The sequence below is a fragment of the Triticum aestivum genome, chromosome 1D, assembly GCF_018294505.1.
Source record: "Triticum aestivum cultivar Chinese Spring chromosome 1D, IWGSC CS RefSeq v2.1, whole genome shotgun sequence".
NCBI classification, from domain to species: domain Eukaryota; kingdom Viridiplantae; phylum Streptophyta; class Magnoliopsida; order Poales; family Poaceae; genus Triticum; species Triticum aestivum.
The window spans coordinates 228836239-228853814 of NC_057796.1; positions in this window are offsets into that span (position 1 = coordinate 228836239).

Consider the following 17576-nt stretch of genomic DNA (forward strand, 5'->3'; position numbering starts at 1 on the left):
TGGTGGGCTTGATTCTTGAAGGATCAATGCCCATCTTGCGGACAGTGTCTTGGTAGAGTAGATTAAGGCTACTGCCACCGTCCATAAGGACTTTCGTGAGATGGAACCCATCGATATTTGGGTCGAGGACCAGAGCTGCCGACCCTTCGTGATGGATACTGGCTGGGTGGTCCCTGCAATCAAAAGTGATCGGGCAAGCCGCCCATTGGCTAAATTTTGGGGCGACCGGCTCTATGGCGTAGGCGTCCCGTAGTGCGCGCTTGCGCTCTCCTGTAGGGATGTGCGTCACGTATACCATGTTTACTATTTTTACTTCGGGGGGAAATTGCTTCTGACCCCCGGTGTTCGGTTGGCGAGTCTCTTCGTCATCGCTATCACTGGGCGGTCTCTTCCCCTTGTGTTCGGCATTAAGCTTGCCGGCTTGTTTAAAGACCCAACAACTTCTGTTGGTATGATTGGCCGGTTTATCGGGGTTGCCATGAATCTGGCAGGGCCGATCCAGTATCTTGTCTAAATTGGATGGTCCGTCTTTGTTTGCCTTGAATGGCTTTTTCCATTGACCGGGTTTGGAGCCGCTGAATCCGGTGTTGACCGCCGTGACTTGCGTTCCTTCATTGTTATTTTGATGCTTTTGTTTATTGCGTCGTGGCTTGCCGTTGCCGTCGCGACCTTCAGAAGTGCCCGGATCACTGGTGTTGTTGCTTCTAGGAGCGAGCCAGCTGTCTTCTCCTGCACAAAAGCGGGTCATCAGAGCGGTAAGGGTTGCCATGGATTTTGGTTTTTCTTGACCGAGGTGGCGGGCGAGCCACTCATCTCGGACGCTATGTTTAAAGGCCGCGAGGGCTTCGGCGTCCGGACAATCGACAATTTGGTTCTTTTTAATTAAGAACCTAGTCCAGAGCTTCTTGGCTGACTCTCCGGGCTGTTGGACTATGTGACTTAGGTCATCAGCATCCGGAGGTCGGACGTATGTACCTTGGAAGTTATCGTGGAAGGTGTCTTCCAGGTCCTCCCAGCTGCCAATGGAGTTTTCGGGAAGGCTATTCAACCAGTGCCGAGTTGGTCCCTTGAGTTTTAGTGGGAGGTATTTGATGGCGTGAAGATCATCACCGCGGGCCATATGAATATGGAGAAGGAAATCTTTGATCTATACCGCGGGGTCTATTGTCCCATCATATGATTCGATGTTCACGGGTTTAAACCCCTCTGGGAATTCATGCTCCATTACTTCATCAGCGAAGCAAAGGGGGTGTGCGGCGCCTCTATATCGGGCCACGTCGTGTCGTAGCTCGGATGGAGTCCGTCTGCGGTTTTTGGCCCGGGCGTGATTATACTTGTCACGTCCGGCTAGATAGCCGTCGTTGCGTGTCGGGGCACGCCACCGTGATCCGTAGATCGATCTGGTATGTCCTGCTCTACTGTCCAGGTCTTGCCGCAGGTCATATGTGTATCCCCGAGCTGTTTTATCACTGCCTTTACTGCGAGGTAGTATGGGCTGGTGTTCGGCTAGAGTTGCCGCTTTAGCCCGGCCACGCGGTGGTCGATCAGACGGATTACACGCTGACGGTACGGGCTGAAGTGCCTCGTCATCAAATTGAGGTAGCAATTTGCGCTTCGGGTAACTTTTGGTTGGGCGCTCGAGGCCGTATTCCTCGGCTGCGAGGACATTAGTCCATCTATCATTGAGCAGATCTTGATCAGCTTGAAGCTGGTGCTGCTTCTTCTTCAGGCTCCTTGCAGTGGCTATTAGCCGGCGCTTAAATCGCTCCTGCTCGAGAGGTTCCTCAGGTACGATGAAGTCTTCGTCAGCGAGGCTTGCCTCATCCCCGGAGAGTGGACAATAATTGCTGTCCTCCGAGTCTTTGTTTATGGCCTGTTCATTAGGGCTAACTTGCCCATCTTCCCGATCATCCTGTTCGGAAGTTGGCTCAATGGTGTCTTCTCTGTCTTCGGCATCATACGGAGTGTTGTTGTCTCCTGTGCCGGTATTGCTGTCTTTTCCACGGCGTGATTTAGAGCGGCGCCGCTGACGTTGGCGCTTTGGCTGTATCTCAGGAGGTTTATCCTCAACTGGATCTTCCTTGTCATCACCGCTATTATCTTTGGGTGTATCTACCATGTACACGTCATGCGAAGAGGTGGCCGTCCAGCGTTCGGTAAACGGCGGGTTTGGGCCTCCTCTTCTCCGGCATCGTCGTGCATACCGTCGATGTTTCCGGAGTCGTAATCGAGCATGTCGGTCGAGTCTTCGATAGTGGCTATAAAGTGGGTGGTGGGTGGGACGTGAAATTCCCTGCTCTCAGCCCCTAGTTCGGGCTGGGCATAGTTCGGATGTTGCTCCTTCGTAATGACAAGGGATCGCATTAAGTCCAGAGCCTCGCTTAAAGGCGAGGTTTGGCCCGAGAGAAGAGAGCCCGTGGAGTACGACAAGAGGGAGACTCCTTGGCCGAACTCGCACGATGCTGACTCCAAGGGTTCGGAGCTAGTGTCCGGAGAAGGGTTCGGCTTTATGGCGGTTGCCAGCGACACTTCTTCCCCCAGCTCTCCCATAATGGGCTTAGTGGCCGCGGATAGTCCGGCGAGCCCAGGGAGCCCGTTTTTGGACCTGGCGGTACGCTCCAGATCTAAGGCTAGAGCAGAGGTTGGGGGGCTCGAATCCTTGGAAGATCAAGTCTCCTCGGATATCAGCGACATAGTCCAGATTTCCAAAACTAATCTAGTGACCTGGGGCATAGCTGTCAATCTGCTCTAAATGGCCAAGCGAGTTGGCCCGTAGTGCGAAGCCCCCGAACACAAAGATCTAGCCGGGGAGAAAAACCTCCTAGAGGGCAGCATTGTTGTAGATGATTGATGGAGCCATCGAACCTTCCAGTGAGACACAGTGGAACTCTCAATGAAAGCACCAATGTCGGTGTCAAAACCAGGGGATCTCGGGTAGGGGGTCCCGAACTGTGCGTCTAAGGTCGATGGTAACAGAAGACAGGGGACACGATGTTTACCCAGGTTCGGGCCCTCTCTATGGAGGTAATGCCCTACTTCCTGCTTGATTGATCTTGATGAATATGAGTATTACAAGAGTTGATCTACCACGACATCGTAATGGCTAAAACCGTAGAAGTCTTGCCTGTATGATTATGATTGCCTCTACGGACTAAACCCTTCGGTTTATATAGACACCGGAGGGGACTAGGGTTGTATAAAGTCGGTTACACAGAAAGGAATCTTCATATCCGAACGCCAAGCTTGCCATCCACGCCAAGGAGAGTCCTATCCAGACACGGGAGAGAATCTTCTATCTTGTATCTTCACGGCCCATCAGTCCGGCCCATGTCCAGCAGGTCGGACGCTCGAGGACCCCTTAATCCAGGACTCCCTCAGCGGGAGCCGGTGCAGGAGTTGGTGCGGGAGTTGGTGATGGTGCAAGTGTGGGAGCAGGTGCTGGTGCAACGCTAGTCAAGCTGCTCCCGAAGAAGTTGGCAAGGGGAAAGTCCGCTGCATCTTTATTTTTATTTTGCCTGCTCCATTTGACGATAGCCGGAAGCAACACGTACACCATACGTAGCTGCCATTTCCTCTTTTGCAGCAGCTACCGCTGCTTTGACTGTCTCGGTTGATTTCTTCTCAACTACAATATCAACCTTCTTGTCGATGTTTTCTTCATTTAACCTCCGTCTTTCCTTTCTCTCCTCCGTGGTCCCACGGTAGTTCTTCTTCCACGTGGCGCCGTCTCCGACGCCGTGCACGCGTCCATACAACGGTCGAGTGTCCACCAGGAGTCGTTTCAATATGTTCAAGGCCCGGTTGAATGGGGTGTCCCACTTGGGCCTCGCCAACGCCTCATATGGCGAGTCGCTTTCGGCCGCAATCCTATGCTGCTCTCTTTGCAAAAGGAACAAGGATCATTTACAAATATGACTAAACGTGCAATCGAATTGATCAGAAGCTAAAATTACCAGCAGTCTCATGAACTCCATCGTGACTGCGTTCGTCTGGAAACCTTCTACACTGGGTCCCAACGGTACCGGGCCCTGAGGACGTCACGCTCCTACGGGACGGTGAACTCCACCAAGGGGTCTGGGATGCCCAGACTTTCGCGTTTCGCGTCCTCCTTGGCCCATATGGACCTCTTCCCCGCGTAACCACGGCTTCCGAGGTCATGTTCCACTCTTGAAGCCCCTTCATGTACTTCGACTTTTCTTTGGTAGCTTCGGCATCACAAGCCGCCTTGAATATTTCAAACTGCTCTTCCATAATTGTCGGATTATACTATACAATCTTGGAGTAGGGTTCCTTTTTGTCGATGATCCTTGCTTTCACCCTTACTTTCTACGCGGCCAACGCGTCACTAAACTTGCTCATGGCGCGTTTGTTTATCTTCTTCATTGCCGGGTCTTTATCTAGATCAGTATATTTCTTTTCATCCCGGGAACAAGAATACCTGGTGCAGCTTCGTTAGGAGGGAGGGCCTCATATTTTCTATCTTCTTTAGTTTCTCATCATTGATGGTGGCGGTTGTCTGTACGATGCATCCTATTTGATTGTCATAGCATGCTCGCGCTACCGCGGGCTCTTTTGGCTCAAAATTGCTGTCGTCCACCTCCATGACCACCACCCTAGTAGTGATGAGCTAGTTTGGGCGTCGACGTCTCCTCTTCGATTCGGTTCTATACCGGCTTCGCCGGTCTCGGTGCCGGCCGGTCTCAACGCCAGTCTCGGCGCCGGGCTCGATGTCGGTCTCAGATGTGACAGGTGGGCCCAGGAATAACAACCGTTGATCATCGACAAGGTTCAATGATTCGTCTACCGCTAGGTAGACGTCGTCGCAATCACCAGAACCCTGTCCTTCATCGTTGCTAGCCATGTTTCCTATGATTAAATCTAGTCAATTGATTCTAGACCTAATAAAATGAATAATGACATAAAAAGGCCTATGTTTTGCAGGAACGTTGATTCCTTCCCGGTGTGGCAAATCCCGGGCACTCGATATGTCCTAGTTTGTAGCACAAGTCATGCCGAAATTCACGGAAAATTTCAGCATGACCTTTGCTAAAACGTGGACAAATCAAGCACCTGAAATTTGCCGGAATGGAAATGAATCAACATTCCGGCAAAACATAGGCCACTCGGCTTCATTCCCTGGAAACAACAAAAGGCCACTTGGGCACAATCGAACCACTTCAATGTTGCATATAACAGGACCACTTAAGAACATGTACATGAGCAACTACAACAGTAGATAAACATGAGCAAACACAATTGAGGAATTTGCATATATCATGACCACTTCAAATTTGCATCTCCTAGTGTTTGACACTTCAAGAAAATCTACACAAATCTCATGCTCTCTCAAACTCAATTCAAAAACCAAATATAGATGGATGAACCCTAGAAACCTAGAACCTTTACATATTTATGTCCTAGAACTCAAATTATGAACCTAGAACTCAAATTATGTCCTAATTTTTGGTCCTAATAAAAATTCACTAAAAATTAAGAACCTACTGGACTTGAACACTAATAGAAATTTATATTTTTATATAGATTTTTTCTCTAAACTAAATCCTACTACCCTAGTTAACATCTAGTTAAACCTTACTTTCCTAACATTTGTAATTAAACACTACAGGCCTAACCCTACTGCCCTAGTTAAGCATATACAATCTTTTCCTAAAAAAATTATATTTAGTTAACTACTGAACTAAATGTTACTCTAAACTAAACCCTACTGCCCTAATTAACATCTAGTTAAACAAACTCAATTCAAAAACTAAACCCTACTAAACTAATTAACATCTACATTATCTACTACTTAACATCTATTATTACCCTAACTAAAAAACATCTACTATTAACCCTACTGCCCTAGTTAACTAGTACCACCACTACTACTAATTAACATCTACTACTACTACTAAAAAACTTTATCTATGAACCCTACTACTAATTAACATCTACTACTACTAATTAACAAGGCAGGAAGAACGGGCAGAGAGAGGGGAGGGGTGCGGGGCTTATAGAGAGGGGAGAGATGGTGGCGGGGAGGTGCTCGGCGACGGAGGCAGGGGCGGTGAGGGGGCGCGGCTCCGTTGGCGGCGACAGAGGCAGTAGCGGCGAGGAGCGGACGAGGGAAGCAGTGGCGGCGAGGGCGCACGGCTCTGGTGCCGGCGACGGTGGCGAGGGCGCATGGCTCCGGTGGCGGCGATGGCGGCGAGGGCGCATGGCTTCGGTGGCAGCGAGGGCGGCGTGGGAGCAGTGGCGGTGAGGGAGAGGCGGCGATGGAGGATATCGATGGGGAATTGGGGGAAGGAGTTAGCAAAATTTTGAGCCCACGCGGGGTTAAGTCAAAATAGCAGTAGCGCTGGTAGGAAAAATGCGCTATAGCTAAGTTAGCTATAGCAGTTTCTACCAAAACGCGCTACTGCTATAGAAAGCAGTTATTTCTTTTCCTTTTTCTTTTCCTTTTATCTAAGGAAAGTAGCTATAGCGCGGATGTCGTGGGAAACCACGGCCACCTATGGGACCAGAGGGCCCCTTGCTGGTTCGGCAGGGGGGGACGTCGCGTTGCACAAAGAGCAGACGAGCGTGAGGCAGCACGGTAGAGATCACATAGGTGATTTTACCCAGGTTCGGGTCGCCGTGAGGCGTAAAACCCTACTCCTACTTTGGTGGATTGATGGTGGAATAATGATGGTGAGGCGTAGTACACTGCCCGGCAGAGGTTGCCTCAGGGCGACAGTAGCTGCGCGTGTATGGGTGTGTGGGTTGTCTAACTTTCTAACCCTTGCTACGGTTGCCATGGGCCTCCTTTTATAGATCAAGGGGTAACCACAATGGCAAAGTAGTCATTATGCACTTATAAGATAGCAAACAGTGCTATCATACATAACTCTGCAGGCTAACAGGGCGCATTAAATGCACCGCTCAACTTCACATCGTTGGTTGCCCGGCAGGCCTTGCCAGGCTGTCTCACCAGCTCCACGCCTACTCGCTTGACAAGTCGCAGGACGGGTGTCATCTGTAGGCATTTCTTGGAGGAAGAGGCCGCCATGTGCCGAATGGCTGCCACTCAGTCACTTTGCGGCTTGACACCGCACTAATAGACGACGTGGGTCATGGCGGAGTGGTTGGGTCAGGTGGTATTGCCTTCGTGAGCCCCGGCAGGCCCTGCCGGGACGTCTTGGATGCCTTCTTCCGGGGGTGACCCTGCCCTTGTCGAGCTCGCCTGCCCGGCAAGGGAGGCTCCTCTTGGTGGAATCTTGCTTCTCCTGGCTTGATCTTGGTGCTCTTGATCTGCATGTTGGTTCTTTGATGATCTTGGCCTCTTACACTTTGGCATGGTCGGGTGCTCGGATCTAGTTCCCGTGCATGTGCACAGTCTGGGCAACAGACCCAGGGTTTGTTGCACCGACAGAAGCCCCCGGGCTTGCCCCGAACGCGCTACCGAGCGTCGTCGGGGTAGGGCCTAATAAGTGCACAGGCGGGGGTGTTGAAGAGGCTGGTCTCTTGAGGTCTTCCTTACTTCTTCTTTGATCTCGAGCTTGGGGCAGTTTCCGATTTCCCCGCGCGTAGTGTAAAGCCAATGGTGGTGGGGCCGCCCTTGTAATGGCCCGTGAATGACTTTAACGCACGGGGTAGAAACTGCCAATTCACTCTTCCCACCATGCCCTTATCCTCAGCCACTTATGTGGCATGCATCATGCGGGGTAGGTAACGGAGGTGCGTGGCACGGGAGAGCATCAAGGCGAGGGCCCACTCTCCTTGGATTGGGGGAGGAGGACGGTACCGCCCGTTGAGGGAATGACTCCCTTCCTTGGCCCGCCTTTAAAAGGAGGGGTGAAGAGAGGCTAGAGCCATCCATCCTCGCACTCCCCTTCCTCTGTTTTCCGCTTCTCGCTGGTTATGTCGAAGGGAAGAGACTGGGGCCAGCCCCCGGGCTCTTGGTTGAAGCTGGTGTTGCTAAATGTTGGTGCTGGTGCTCAGGGAGTGAGCCTCGTCCTTGCTGTAATGGATCTCTTGGTGTCTTCGGGGCTCGCCCGGAAGGTAGGGCTGGAGATCATTGGTAATCCCTGCACTGCCCCTCCCGGGAATCTTGGGGCTGACGTCGATGAGGGGCGCGCCTTCCTTCCTGCCGAGGTGGGGAGCGATGCGTTTGGAGCCCCCTGGTCGTCTCGGTTGCTCGCCGTTTCTCCGGAGAAGGCGCCGGGCTAGAGCCTTGGCTAAGATGAAACCAGGGGAGAAGGAGAAGGCGGGATGCAGGTCGTCTAGTAGGAGCATGACTTCATCGACGCGTTCATCTCGTACTAGCGACCTGTTGCCCGTCTGTTCGACTCTTCCCCCTTTTCCCCGTCGCCGTCATCACCATTTTCTCCGGTTGCCGGGGATGGGCTTTCCCCTCTGGCGCTTCTGCCTCCCCTAGGGGTCTTCTAGCTGGGCCCCGACGTCATCCTCTGCCGGTGTCTGTGCTGGAGCCCCCCGCTCAGTCCTAGGAGTGGTGATCAGGGGGGCGCCGAGGGGCTCCGCACTTCTTCCTCCTTTGCAGCCTCACCACTCCCAATCTTGTCAGGCTATGTTTGACAGCTCCTGATGGGGATCGGGGTGGCGTTGTGTCGGCGCGTCGCCCATCCTCCTCTCTTCCGACCGCACTACCTGGGATAAGAGGGATAGGGAGAGGAGTTTGTGTCGGATCACGGGTTCCGGCAAAACCCTCAAGGTTCGAACACTGGGGTGCGCGCGAAGATCTCCCCCTATCGATTCGTTCCTTAGCTCTCTAAGATCTCGCAGACAAACTCGACGAACTCACAACACAAATACACAAGATTTATACCGGTTCGGGTCACCGTTGTGGTGTAATACCCTACTCCAGTGTGGTGGTGGTGGATTGCCTCTTGGGTTGATGATGAACAGTACAAGGGGAAGAACAGCCTCCTGAGGTTGAGGTGTTCTTGTGTTTGGCGAACTTGTGTGGGTGAGATGCCTATGAATCAGATGCCTCTACTGTGGTGGCTAGTTCTACTTATATAGGCCCTGGTCCTCTCCCCAAATATTGAGCGGGAAGCGAGCCAACAACGGCCAATTTGAAAGGGGATAGCTAGTACACCCTATCCTGACAAAAGTAGTCTTCGCCTGCAAAAGGCTCTGGTGGTGACGCCGTCTTGGGCTCCATGGTGACCTCCATCTCGCCGTCCTGCTGGTCTTGGTCTCGTTGCATCGATATGGAAACCTTTCCTTGATGCCTCGGTACTCCGCGCCTGCGCTTGCCCCCTTGGCACCAAAGAGGCAACAAGGACGCTGCGCGCGCTGGCGCCCGCCTGGTCTGGATCGTCATGGCTCACGTCATGAGGACCTCGTGAGGTTTGCCTTGCCTTGATCTCTCCGCCCCTCGTGAACCTGCCTGGCGAGGCCGCTCCTGAGGAGGTCTTGTGTCGTCCGCCTCGCGAGGCTTGGTCCCTCGCGAGGGTCTTGAATGTCTTGCTGATGAAGATGGGCCGTGCAGGCCTACTAGCATAGCCACGCCATGGGCCGCAGGCAGGCAAGTCTGGGGACCCCCGTTCCCAGAACGCCGATAGTAGCCCCCGGGCCCAAGGCGCGCTCGGGATTGGATTCGAGGCGAAGCCAAAGGTCAAGCGCGGAGCGCCGCGGGCCCCAAAAGCTTGCGGCCTCGGTTGACGCGTGGCGGCTGATTGGACGTGGGCGTCTCCGCTTCCCCACGCTGCCTCGGCAACTGCCCGACTTGACAACTCCCTGCGACATGCAAGGAAAACCATCATTACCTGTGATCGTGGGGGCGCTGGTTGGCCTTCTTCTGCTATAAATGAGGGAGGGGGCGGAGCCCCCGTCCCCCACTTCTTCTCATTACGCCTGCTTCTTCCTCCTCTGCTCCACCACCGACCCCAATGGCGCCGTCGAAGAGGTTCTCCGCCGCGGAGAAAGGAAAGGCTACCCGTGAGGGGCCCGGCTCCCCGGCGCCCAAGCGAGGACGCGGTCGTCCCCGTAAGCACACCACGACTCTTGCTGTGGCCCCCCGCTCCCAGGGTGGCGCCGCTGCGCGTGGCGGGGGTTGCTCCGGTCGCGGCAGCCCCGTCGATGAGGTGAGACGTGCCGTGGTTGCGCGGCCTCACAGGCCATGCTTCCACTCGGCAGAGGTGCTGCCGGAGTTTGTTGTCTGGTCGGAGGATCCGGCCGGCAACTGGCTTCAGCTTCCGCTCTTCTTCGTCGACGAGCTACTGGCCTTTGGTCCCGGCGGGCTCTGGCTGCAGGCGGACGGCTGCTGCAGCAGTGCCTCCTAGGTCGTGGTTGAGGTCTCCGCCGCAGGCAACATAGCCCTGGCCCGCGGTTGGCAGACGTTCGCCCGCGCGCGCGGTCTGGGCAAGCAGTGCACCCTCCACTTCAAGTATGACGGCAATGCGACCCTCTACGTGAGGGTGTTTGGGGAAGATGGTCGCCGCGCCGGGTGTTGCCCCGAGACGAACGGCGGCGAGGAGGTGCTCGGTCTCGGCGATGGTTGCAACGAGGGTGAGGGCGAGCCTGCCGACCGCGCCTCGTCCAGCTACGGTGGCTCTTCTCTTGGCGAAAGCTCCAGCAGCGGCGGCTACGACCAGCCGCCACGCCGCCGCGCTCGCTTCGAAGGTGGTGGCGGGTCGTCTCGTTGCCGCGCCTCCGTGAAGCACGAGGAGGGGTCCGGCTAGGCTCGGGACGTCACTAGAGGCCTACCACCGTGGTTCGCTGCAACGCCGCTTTTGTTTTGTTCCTCTTTTCTTTCCTGCATCACAATGAAACCAGTATGGGCCCTGAGGGGTGTGTATCGAACTGTGGTTCCTCAATCATTATGCTATGCTTGTTACTTCTGTGCTGTGTCGTTATTTTGTGCGGAGATAACTTAGCCTGGCGCATTCGGGGCAGCCTCCTCTTCACGAGGCACTTGTTTCCTCGTGCCCGTCTTGGCTTAGTGGTTGCTCGAACTGCAAAAAAATCATTAGGAAGCCCGCTAGGAGACTTTTCACCCGAGCCTTGACCCAGCGCTTCATATCGCGGTACCCGAGGGGCACGGATTAGGAGAGATGCGCCAGCTTGTAGGCTCGAACGAGGGTGCCTCGCGAGAAAGCAGACTGAAGGCAGAGGGACGGAACAGCACAGGAGGAAGAAACCCTCGCGAGGGCACCTGCCTAGCCCCCTCGTGAGGTATGCGAGAGAGAGAACACAAGTAAGCTAGAGTCGGAAAAAGGCGACGGAACCAAATCAGCAAGGAACACCAGAAGCAAACTTCGATCAAGAGAAGGCGAGCCAACTACGGAAAGCAAATGAAAAGCCGCGTCCGGCACCTAGTCTAGTCATCAAGTCTTCTCACCAGCGCGGAGCTAAGTGCTGCCACTAGGCGTGGGAGGAAGCCCCCGAGGCCCGAGGGCGGCACTCCTGAGACTCCGGGGCGTGTACAACCCCACTCATTATTACGTGAGAGTGTCACGGGCGGCGATTCTTCACAGGCACCGGGCCTTCTTCACAGGCACCGGACCTTCTTCACAGGCATTAGGCCTTTCTTCACAGGCACTGGGCCTTGCTTCACGGGCACTGGGCCTTGCTTCATGGGTAGAACTTCCGGAGGTGCGGGATGTTCCAGGCGTTCTGGATGGGTACCCCATCCTGCGTCTCCAGGCACGCGGCGCCAGGCCTAGAGACATGGACGACCCTGAACGGGCCCTCCCACATGGGTGAGAGCTTGTGCAACCCTTCCCTGGAGAGGACCCGCCACAGGACGAGGTCGCCCGCCTCGAGCGTCCTGGAGCGGATGTTGCGGCAGTGGTATCGCCGTAGCGCCTGCTGGTACCTTGCCGCCCTCAGTGCAGCTTCGCGGCGACGTTCCTCCCCCAGTACGAGGTCCATCCCCCGCGTGGCGTCCTGCTGCATTTCATCAAACACTAGGACCCGTGTGGAGTGATGCTTGACCTCGTGAGGGAGGACCGCTTCGGCTCCATAGACAAGGAAGAACGGGGTCTCGCCCGTCGGCTTGGTGGCAGTGGTGCGGATGGACCACAGCACGGACTGGAGCTCGTCGTGCCAGCCCCTGCCGCAGGCCTCAAGCTTCTTCTTGAAGGTCCTGGTCTTGAGGCCTCTCAGGACCTCCGCGTTGGCGCGTTCCGCCTGGCCATTGCTCCTGGGGTGCGCCACCGAAGCATAGCAGATCTGCGTTCCAAGGTTAGCACAGTATGTTTTGAAGAGGTTACTGGTGAACTGCGAGCCGTTGTCGGTGATGATGCGGTTTGGGACCCCGAAACGGCTCGCGAGGCCCTTGATGAATTTGACTGCGGAACCAGCTGGGATGGTGCGGACGGCTTCCACTTCCGCCCACTTGGTGAACTTGTCGATGGCGACGTAGAGGTAGCAGCCCCCTGGCGCTCGAGGGAATGGACCCAAGATGTCCAGGCCCTAGACCGCGAACGGCCATGTGAGTGGTATAGTCTGGAGGCCGTGAGCTGGCTGATGGATTTGCTTGGCGTGGAACTGGCAAGCTTCACAAGACTTCACCAGCTCGGCTGCGTCGTTGAGCGCGGTGGGCCAATAGAATCCACTGCGGAACACCTTGCCGACGAGAGTCCGTGATGACGAGTGGTGCCCGCAGTCCCCGTCGTGTATGTCAATCAGCAACTCCTTCCCCTGGTCCCTGGAAATGCAACGCAGTGAAACATCATTTGGCCACTTCCTATACAACTCACCGTCCCGGATGCAGTATGCCGTGGCTTGCCGGGCCACGCACTCTACGTCCTCTTCCTTCTCCGACAGCGCCCCTTGCATCAGATATTCCTTGAATTCCTTGGTCCAACATCCCTCCTGGGGCTCGAGCGCCAAGAGCAGGCGAGCTCCTGAAGTCGGGCCACAAGCCGGGGCTCCCGTGGCAGGCGGCTGTGGGAGCTCCTCCCGAGGCCGTGCTGTGCTTGAAAGTGGTGGCGTCACTGACGGCTTGAAGAGCCGCTCTTCGAAGACGCCAGGCTCTTGGGGCTGCTGCTTGGATGCCCTCGTGGCGATGTCGTCGGCCTCCTTGTTGGTGCCACGGGGCACATGCTGCACCTCCAGGCCCAGGAACTGCTTTTCCATCTTACGCACTTCTGCGAGGTATGCATCCATGTGCTCGTCCTTTCGCTCGTACACCTTGTTGGAGAAGTTGACGAGGAGTTGTGAGTCGCCCCTAACGGTGAGGCGCTTCACCCCGAGAGTTGCCGCGGCCTTCAGGCCAGCTATGAGGCCTTCGTATTCTGTGATGTTGTTGGAGACCTTCTCGCCCTGCTGAAAACAGAGCTGCACAGCGTAGTAGAGCTTGTCCTGTGTGGGCGAGATGAGTACCGCCCCAGCCCCCGCGCCCTGATGCGCGAAGGCGCCATCGAAATACATGACCCAACTGTCTGGCGCCTCGCTTCCTGGTGAGGTGGACCGATCTTCGCGTACTTCAAGTGTCGGGGCATCCGTCCATTCCGCCACAAAATCGGCGAGCGCGACTCCCTTAATGACCCTGGTAGTGCTGAACTCCAACTGGAATGCTTGTAGCTCGATGTTCCACTCAGTGACCCTCCCAGCGGAGTTGGGGCTTCTGAGCACCCTCTCCAATGGGTAGGCTGAGACGACCTTGATGGGCTGGCCCTGGAAGTAGTGCCGCAACTTGCGCGAGGCCACCAGGAGCGCGAGCAAGAGCTTCTGAGGCATGGGATATCGCGCCCTTGCATCCCGTAACACCGTGCTGACAAAATACACCGGGTGCTCGATGAGGACAGGCGCGTTGGTGAGGCTCACACCTTGCGAAAGTTGGGGTGCCTCATGAGGTGGCGGGACCCCTGGCGCCTGATCGCTTGCTGGAATCTCCACGGCATCGTCTTGCCGCGCTTGGTCTTCTGTTGTCGCCGCTACAGCTCTTGTTGCGCCTTCCTGATCTTGCGACACCTCGGCTGGCGGCGTAGCTTGGCGCGGCGCTCTCTTGGCTTGGTGCTCCTCCCGAACCGCCACCAGAGCGGCACTGGCGGAGTATGGGTGGCGGCGAGATAAAGTACTAGGGGCTCGAGAGGCCATGGCGCCACCATCACCGGAGGGCTGGTCAGGTATCTCTTGAGGTCTTGGAAAGCTTGGTCGGCCTCCGGGGTCCACTCGAACGGGCCCTTCTTCTTCATCAGCTTGAAGAAGGGTAAGGCACGCTCTCCCAGCTTGTAGATGAAGCGCCCCAACGCAGTCACCCGACCAGCTAGCTTCTGCATTTCCTTGAGGGTCTGCGGTGGGCTCATGTCCTCAATGGCCTTGATCTTCTCCGGGTTCGCCTCGATCCCCCTGTGGGACACGAGGAATCCCAGCAGCTTGCCGGAAGGGACACCGAACACGCACTTTTCCGGGTTAAGCCGCAAGTTCACCTGGCGCAGGCTCTCGAAGGTCTCCTCCAGGTCCTGGATCAAGGTTCTCGCCTCCTGAGACTTTACCACAATGTCCTCGACGTAGGCCTCCGTGTTTCTCCTGAGTTGCCGCCCTAAGGCGATGTGCATCAGCCGCTGAAAGGTTGCGCCCACGTTGCACAGTCCGAAAGGCATGCAGGTGTAGCAGTACACACCACACGGGGTCAGGAAGGCTGTCTTCTCTACATCTTCCACCGCCATCTTGATTTGGTGATACCCTGAGAACGCATCCAGGAAGCACAGCAGGTCGCACTCGGCGGTGGAGTCGACGATCTGGTTGATGCGCGGGAGAGGGAACGGATCTTGAGGGCACGCCTTGTTGAGGTTGGTGAAGTCGACGCACATTCGCTCCTTCCCGCCTTTCTTTGGCACCACGACGGGGTTCGCCAGCCATTTGGGGTACCTAACCTCACGAATGGCACCTGCCGCCTCCAACTTGCGGGTCTCTTGGACGATGAAGGCCTGCTTCTCCGTGGACTACCGCCTTGCCCGCTGCTTCACAGGACGCACATTGGGGCATACCCTTAAGTGGTGCTGAATCACCTCTCTCGGGACCCCCAGCAGCTGATTGGGCTCCCACACGAATATATCCTTGTTTGCGCGCAAGAACTTCACCAATGCTTCCTCTTGGTCGGGGTTGAGGCCGGCACCTATGGTGAAAGTGGCTCCTGAGGACTCATCCTCGTCGACTGGCACCTGCTTGGTTTCTGCCTTGTCTTGGGTGAACAACTGCTTCTTCTTGGTTGGTGCAGCCTCCTTGACCTCGGGGGCACCGGCGACAATGGGCTACGCCGCCGCAGCGGTCTTGAAGGCAGGTTTGAGCGCCGCCACTGCCTCCTTGGTGTCCCCCTTGACAGTGAGGACACCTTTGCTTCCAGGCATTTTCATGAGGTTGTAGGCTGGGTGAGTCGCCGCCATGAACTGGGCCAGAGCTGGGTACCCGAGGATGGCGTTGTACGGGAGGCCGATGCGGGCGATGTCGAAGTCGACCAGCTCGGTGCGGTAGTTGTCGCGCGTGCCGAAGGTGACGGGAAGGCGGATCTGCCCCAGGGAGCGGGCAGCGCCGCCACCAACTCCTGAGAAAGGCTTGCTGAGGCTGAGCCGCTCGAGCGGCACGTGAAGAAGGCTGAAGGCTTCCACAGAGAGCAAGTTGAGGCCGGCGCCGCCATCGGTGAGGGTCTTGGTGACGGCCACGTTGAAGATGGTAGACGTGCAGAGCATCGGAAGCATGCCCGAGCCGGTGGTGGTGACGGGGTAGTCTTCTGAGCTGAAGGTGAGGTCGGCCTCAGGCGCGGCCCAGCCGGGCGGAGCCCCCGAGCGCTTGGAAGCGGCACCAATCTGGCGGAGGAACGGCTTGATGTGGCGATCTGAAGGCGGCGCCTGAGAGCCACCTAGCAGGGCCGCGACCGTGTGGTGCGCCGGTGCCGCGTAGCGCGCAGTGAAGAGGTCACGCAGCTCCACCCAGGACGCCACCGTGGATCCGAGAAGGTTGAGCAGCCAGGTGCGCGGCTCGCCGGCAAGGGCCATGGGAAGCCAGTTGGCCATGACCTTGTCATCACCCCCGGCCTCGAGGACGGCCTCCTCGTATGCTAGCAGAAAAGCCGACGGGTTCGCCGCGCCGTCGTAGCGCGGCGGCATCTCCGGCTTGAACTTGGGTGGCCACCACACCCGCCGCAGGGCGGGGGCCAGGGCTCGGAGCCCCTGGCCCCGTCGTCGACGCTGGCCGTCGGACTCGGTGGCGGGGCACCTGCCATGCGGGCGGAGCGCAGATCGACGGAAGAGAAGCTACAGCGCACCCCTAACTGGCATGCCAAATGTCGGATCACGGGTTCCGGCAAAACCCTCAAGGTTCGAACACTGGGTGCGTGCAAAGATCTCCCCCCTATCGATTCGCGCCCTAGCTCTCTAAGATCTCGCGGATGAACTCAACGAACTCACAACACAAAGACACAAGATTTATACTGGTTCGGGCCACCGTTGTGGTGTAATACCCTACTCTAGTGTGGTGGTGGTGGATTGCCTCTTGGGCTGATGATGAACAGTACAAGGGGAAGAACAGCCTCCTGAGGTTGAGGTGTTCTTGTGTTTGGCGAACTTGTGTGGGTGAGATGCCTATGAATCAGATGCCTCTACTTGGTGGTTAGTTCTACTTATATAGGCCCTGGTCCTCTCCCCAAATATTGAGCAGGAAGGGAGCCAACAACGGCCAATTTGAAAGGGGATAGCTAGTACAGCTTATCCTGACAAAAGTAGTCTTCGCCTGCAAAAGGCTCTGGTGGTGATGCCGTCTTGGGCTCCATGTTGACCTCCGTCTCGCCGTCCTGCTGGTCTTGGTCTCGTTGCACCGATATGGAAACCTTTCCTTGATGCCTCGGTACTCCGCGCCTGCGCTTGCCCCTTGGCACCAAACAGGCAACAAGGACGCTGCGCGCGCTGGCGCCCGCCTGTTGCCCGCCTGGTCTGGATCGTCATGGCTCACGTCATGAGGACCTCGCGAGGTTTGCCTTGCCTTGATCTCTCCACCCCTTGTGAACCTGCCTGGTGAGGCCGCTCCTGAGGAGGTCTTGTGTCGTCTGCCTCGCGAGGCTTGGTCCCTTGCAAGGGTCTTGAATGTCTTGCTGATGAAGATGGGCCGCGCAGGCCTACTGGCACAGCCACGCCGTGGGCTGCAGGCAGGCAAGTCTGGGGACCCCCATTCCCAGAACGCTGACAGTTAGCGGATCATTTATCTTTTTGCAATCTTAAACTTGTAGGCACTAGCCAAATTTTAATTCAAATAATGTAATCTCTCTAGTCCATGTTCGTGTTCTGTAATGCTTGTACTTGTATGATCAGCATATTAATGAAAAAGATAAACCTTGTCGGGCACTCATGCATGTATATGTCCATCCAGAGGTGGAATGCCTCTTTAGTGTAAGTAAACGAGTTTTCCCCGGCAGGCTACCCTGCCGGTACCCTTTTGCTTGCCGGAGAACTGTGTCTGCCGGGCAAAAGTAAAGGGACCAGCTGATAACCCACAAGTATAGGGGATCGTTTGTAGCCTTCTTCGATAAATAAGAGTATCGAACCCAACAAGGAGCTAAAGGCAGAACAAATATTCCCTCAAGTTCTATCGACCACCGATACAACTCTTCGCACACTTGACGTTTACTTTAC